The sequence below is a fragment of the Ailuropoda melanoleuca genome, chromosome 9, assembly GCF_002007445.2.
Source record: "Ailuropoda melanoleuca isolate Jingjing chromosome 9, ASM200744v2, whole genome shotgun sequence".
NCBI classification, from domain to species: domain Eukaryota; kingdom Metazoa; phylum Chordata; class Mammalia; order Carnivora; family Ursidae; genus Ailuropoda; species Ailuropoda melanoleuca.
This window is the reverse complement of record NC_048226.1, coordinates 15,947,445-15,953,887: the sequence shown is the minus strand read 5'-3', so window position 1 is coordinate 15,953,887 and position 6,443 is coordinate 15,947,445.

Below are 6,443 nucleotides of genomic sequence, written 5' to 3'. Positions count from 1 at the left end.
TTGTTATGTGTATTATAATTTTTTAAAGTTAAGTTTTAGTCTTTGTTAATCCATGGGGAAATTAGACTTTTCTTTTGCTTGTGTGTAGCTCCTGGAAATTCATGGTTCAGAGGCTGTAGGGTGAATGGAAGAGTTAGCCCTTCTCTGAAGTGTTTCCCTTCCTTTATGTAATCTATTGTCCTTAATGTGCGCCAAATCCCACTTTATTAGTTGATGGACTCATTGTCCTTTTATGAGACTTTTTGCATTATAATTCCAGCTCTTGAGGTTAAAGCTCTCAGGTCAACAGAAATTGGCTCAAAACCAAACCCTCTCCCAAAACTCTGATTTCTACTTAATTGAGAAGCAGAGAATATTAAGTACTTTTTTTTGTTGTTGGATGATGCCTGGTGAATGACAGCTATACTCTGTGATGTACTTCTGTCCACATTCTATGTTAAAATGGGCCAATTTGTTGCTAAGACACTTATAACTGAAAGCTGGATGTGGTAAAGCTATTATCTTGTGGATGGAGATTATGTTGGCACTTGCTTAAATATGAATCGAGGTTTATGCACTGAGACTAAGAAAAAAGCAACTCCAAGTTGTTGCATTGATGAACCAACTAGAAGCCAAATTAGAGATGGAAGATTTGATGGTTTTTGCACTTATATAGAGTTTAAAGATCCAGAAGCGCTAAGAGAATACTGTTTGCTATGATGCATTGGACCACCAACTGGTTAAATTTTGTTTTTTTGAATTTAAGAAACAAAACAAACAAAGAAAAATGGAAAGAAACCAAAAAACAGACTTTTAAGTAGAGAGAACAAACTGATGGTCACCAGAGGGGTGGTGGGTAAGGACAATGGGTGAAATAGGTCAAGGAGGTTGAGAGCACGCTTATTTAATGAGCACTGAGTAATGTATAGAATCATTGTATCGTACACCAGAAACGAACACGATGCTGTATGTCATCTATACTGGAATTAAAATAAAAAAGTAAACATCCTCAAAAAATTTATTTTCTGACAAATCAAAACATTTATTCTACTTTAAACTTTTCCTAAACTTTTTAATCCTTTTCTTAATGCATCTTTATCATAATAGGGATATTTTCTTATTTTATTTACAGTGTGAGAATTTTGGAGAATTTGTCTTTAAAATGTTAATGAATTAAGAATAAAATAAAAGGGCAGAAACTCCTAATTTGGCTGTAGCTACTTAGGTAATAAAGATCAGAAATGATTTCTAAACTTTGTGAGAACATGGGAAATTTTAGAACTCTTGGTGACATATTTAACTCAAATGAATTTAGAAAGCTATGTGCACAGTAAACCAGAAGCCCAACAGATGGTTCCCTTGGTCCTTTGTTCCTACTGGGCCCCTTTGATGTACTAACATTCAATAATTCATCCTGATTGCCAGAAGTCCAGTAGTCCCCCATCAGTAGCTGATTCTTCTGTCCATCTTCTTTTTTTCTGGAATATATTTGTAACTCAATAGATGTGAATCATCAATATTAATAAATGTTAACAATAAGTGACATGCTCACTTGGTCATTTGAGAATTCATTCATTCAGAAAACATTTTTGGAGCACCTTCTAGTTGTCTAGCACTGTGGCAGATTCCAGACCACAGGACATTTTCTTCCATTTATGAAGGAATCTTATAAAATAGTCTTTATGAATCTTAACAGTGTTTTATTCTAATCAGGCTGTTATAACAAAGGACCATAGACTGGGTGGCTTATAAACAACAGAAATTTATTATTATTCCAGTTCTGGAGACTAGAAGTCTGAGGTCAGGGTGTCAGAAGGGTTGGGCTCACTTCAGGACCTTCTTCCGGGATGCAGACAACCGCCTTTTTGTTGATCTTCACATGGCAGGAAGAAAGCAAGAAAGCTCTCTGGGATATCCTTAATAAGGGTGCTATCCATTGAGGGGGGGCTCCACCCTTATCTAATTATCTGTCAAAGGTCTTACCTCCTAATACCATCATATTGGGGGTTAAGATTTCAACATATGAATTTGGGGAAGACACAAACATTCAAACAACAAACAGATTATACAGCCTCTTTTTCAAGCCCAGCTCTGATGAGTAACTTTTCTGAAGTTTATATGGGCTTTTCTATATTTTACCAACTTTAATTCCTCCCCCCAGTTCAGCCACTCTCCTCTCCCTCCTTATAACCCTCATTATACTGCAAACAGATTTCATCAAAGAAGACAAAGAGAGGTGAGTGGGGTGGTCTTTTGCAGTTAGCATTTTGTGTCGCCATCTTTATTATGTGAGCTCTTGGAGTCTTGGGATCTGAAATACCTTCCCTGAAGCATGGCCAAACTTACCTGATGGATCCAGGGGCTGGTGGACATCTGGGTGCAAAGATACGATCACAATTCAGCTGCGTTTCTTCTAACATCTTGTATCAAGTTAGGTACCTAAATCCAACACAGCAGAAGGCGGAAAGAGAAGGGTCTTGTCTCTAAGTAACTATAATTCCAACAGCAGGCTGTAAAGAGTCATAAGCAGGTCACAAAGAAAGACCTTGGGGGCTCTGCATTGTCTTGCCTGCAATAAGGTGTTCCCCATCACTGAGGGCCGAGGGAGGGCATAGAACGAACCTGGGAAGGAGCTTCCACTGGGCTCCTCTACAGCCCCTTGTAGTTCCTGAATCCTCCCAACTCCTGATTCTATTTAGGCAAATCCTAGTATAATCATTTTGTAGAGTTTAAAAGCCTGTTTTCAGGAGTCTGACTATTGCAGGCCAACTCACTGGGTTGACCTTGAGCAAATTATTAATTTCTCAGTTGCCTTTTCTTTGAGATGAGAAGAATAAGCGTATCTACCTGGTAGGCTTGTTGTCAGTATTAAGCTCCTGCTGTTATCATTATTAATAATTTCCTACAATGTGGTGGATGGATATTTTGGAACTGGAACCATAAAAGCAAAGAGTGAGTTCCTGATCTCAGAGACACCATAGACTAAGGGAGAGGCAGATGCTAAGCAGGGTGATAATACAATATGGTAGGTGTGGTGATAGAAATAGTGACCTCCTGTTGTGTCATAGGGGTTAGGAAGCAGTGGCCCGGTCACCTGAGTGGAGAAGTGGGAAGGAGTGAGGGTGGGGGAATCAGGTACATGGGGAGGCATGGGGTGGAGAAGAGGTATGTGAGGGCAGGGATGACAAGCAGCTTGCTGCAGAAGAAAGAGGAGCTGTGGCTTAACCAGGGTGGAAGGCCTTGTATGCCATGCCCAGGATCTGGAATTTGATTCTATTAGGTGACAGGATTAAAGGATATTCAATAAGGAGATGACATGGTGGCACTGACTTTTTAGATGGAAAGCTTTTGTGGCCATGATGTGGTACTTGAAGGAGACAAGGCAGAGAGGCCAAGGTGAGTCCAGACTAGGGTAGCCATAGTGACCATAGACAGGAGGGGAAGGTTTAGAGAGATGGCAGATACCCTTTAGGAGTGATGTGCCAAAGAGATTTCCAGGGTTCAGTGGAGAAGACAGCAGCTGGTTGTTGAGGTAAAAAGTCTGCATGTGCATGTAGTAACAATGAGAGGGCCAACAGTAGGGTGATAGCAAAAGCATCAGACATTTGCCATTCTTCATTCAGGAAGTACAATGTGGAGGTGTGCTTGGATTGGGAGAACAGCAGTGAGGAAAAGGAGGAAATTTGGCATAATCCCTGGTTCTCCAGTTTGAGCTATTGAGAGGAACAGAGAGGAACAGACTGGGAGGAGAGCAGTGGGTGTCATGGCAGATTTCTTTCCCCTCCCCTTCCTCTTCTTCCTCCTCTTTGTTCTGGCTCTGAGGAAGCCCCAACCTGTTCAGAAGGTGCTAACTGAGCTGCAAGGAAATCTAGGTGCTTCTGGAACTGGAAACAACTGTGGGAGGCAATTGAGAAGAAGGATTGCTGAGCCTTTGGTCTTGAACTCCTGGGTATGTTGTGTTTGTACATTAGTGATGGGTTATGATAGTAACTTCTGCCGGTGGTAGCACAGGGACACTGACCAGCATCCACACTTGTGGAGACATGGATCCCACAGAGCCCTCTGAATTCTTTGTTTTGTTCTTAATGTTCCAGACTCAGCTTCTTGGGTGCACAATGTTCTGTCCAACATCCAACCTAAACGACTTCATTGGAAGGGGCTGCATTTCCATAATGAGCTGGAACCTAAGGGTAATTTAGTAGCTCAACGGAAGGTGAAAGGTGCTGAATTTTAATCAAGGGATTTTTCTTGAATTTTCTACACCACCAGATATAATCCTCCTTATGCCTTTTCTTTTACCAGATATTTATAGCATTAAGTGGGTGCTTACACTTGTACATGATGTCACTCAGGTCTGATTTGAACTGTATAGCATGGGAGCCTACAGTGTTCCTTGGCCCCAAATAGCCTTTTTAAAATGTTTAAACCAAGAGATCAACTACACTATACAGTATACTCAATAGTATACAGTATATAAAGCAGTATATAATACAGACACAGGCTTGACAATATCAGCCTAGGTGCTTATCCTGGGCTTGGTTTTGAAAGGTGGGCTTTTTTTTTTTTTTAGATTTATTTATTTATTTGAGAGACAGAGAGCCTGAACAGGGGCAAAGGGAGAGGGAAAGAGAGAAGCCTCAAGCAGACTCCCTGCTGAGTGGGAAGCCCGATGTGGGGCTCAATCCCACGACCCTGAGATCATGACCTCACTTAGAGCAAAATTTCTCTCAAGAGGTGTCTGTTCATCCGTCTCTACTTTCTTGCCTCCTGTTCTTCCTTGTAGCCACTCCAGCCATGCTCTGGCCCCACACTCCACTTGAAAGGACTCTTATCAAGGTCACGTGTGACCTCCTATTGCTGCATCCTTGGGTCAGTTGTCAGTCCTCATCTCAGTTGACCAAGAGCAGCATTAGCTCTGCCCGCATCGCCTTCCGAGAGGCCCGACTCTGTTGGTTTTTCCTCCATCTCATGAATTGCTCTCCTATAGGCTCCTTCCCTAGTTTTTCTTCTTTTTTCTAGACTCTTGCTTTTGTACTACCAAGCTCAGTCCTTTGTCCTCTTCTCTATCTAAATTCCATTTGATGTCCTTAAATGTTATCTACCTGCAGATGATGAGCAAATTTACATCTTTAGCCGAGATTGCATTCTTGTTCCAGTCTTTTATTGCACCATGAACCACCCTTCATCTCCCTTCAAGAGAGAACTTGCCTTGCCCTTCAGCCTCAAGGAATATAGTTGGCTGTCAGTCACCAGCTTCAGTACCTTTAAGGGCAGCTGCTTTGTTGGAGCTGAGGCCAGGCTCTCCCCAGCCTGTCACCAGTCAATGACTGAAGACAGCAAAGATACTCGAACCTGACCATTTCTGTCCAGTGTGGGAATTCTCTAACTGGCACTTAACTCCAGAGCACTCAGCTGGCTTGGCCAAGACTTATCAGAACTACATCATAATCTGTACCTCTCCTGGTCTAATCCTGCTTCTTCCCCCTTAATTATAATAAGTGTTTCCAATCAAGTTCATGAACTCCCACCTCTGTCCCAGTGTCTGCACCCTGGATTGCCCCAGCCTGACAATAGCCAACTACCTGCAACAGCTTTGCAGAATTGTCTGTTAGCCACCTCAACATAACGTGTCAAAACCAAACTCCTGTTTTGTCCCAGTCTACTGGCTTCACAACCAACCTTCTTCATCTTGTGGCATGGAGGTTCCTCTGTAGAGAAAATGCAGCCAAGAGCCTTCTTTATCTCCCACAATCCACCTCTAATTCATCAGTACATCTTCGTGTCTCTACCTTCAACACATATCCAGACTCTATTCATGTCGTTCCTCCTTCCATTGCCTGAACCCTGGATTATTGCAGGACCCCTTAACAGGACTACCTGATTCTTCCCTTGTTCCCAAGGCTACCCACATGGTCTGAGTCTCCTTTGAAAACTGTCTCAGGTCAGATCCCCTTGAAGCAGACCCCACGATAACAATTCAGGCATATGGAAGTTACTGAAGGAAATGTACCCAGGTGAAACTAATAAGGTAATGAAGAAAGGGATAAAGGAATGAGCAAGGAAGGGTGTGATTGGGATAAAATCCCAGCCACAGCCTAATTCAGAGCAATGGTGCTCTGGAATAGCATTTATGTCCTAGAGTTTGTCCAGCTTGAAGGAAAGGATTACTGCTGGGCATTAATTAATTCTGGGCTCCAGCCTGGTGATGTACATTCCCAGGTACTCTGCATCCTCTGTGCTGGGGTCAAGGCCCTAGTAGCCCAAGGACAGTTCTCCAGAGCAAAATCACAGGTGTGTTTGTGAGAAGCCAGAGGAGGGGTACACAGGAGGGCCCAAGGGATTGAATGAAGCTGACAATATCTGCTACAAAAAATTAGATCATGTCACCCTTTTGATCATAATCTGCAAACGTTCCCCATTTCCCCTCTAATCAACCTGAACATTTACACTGGTGTATAAAGCCC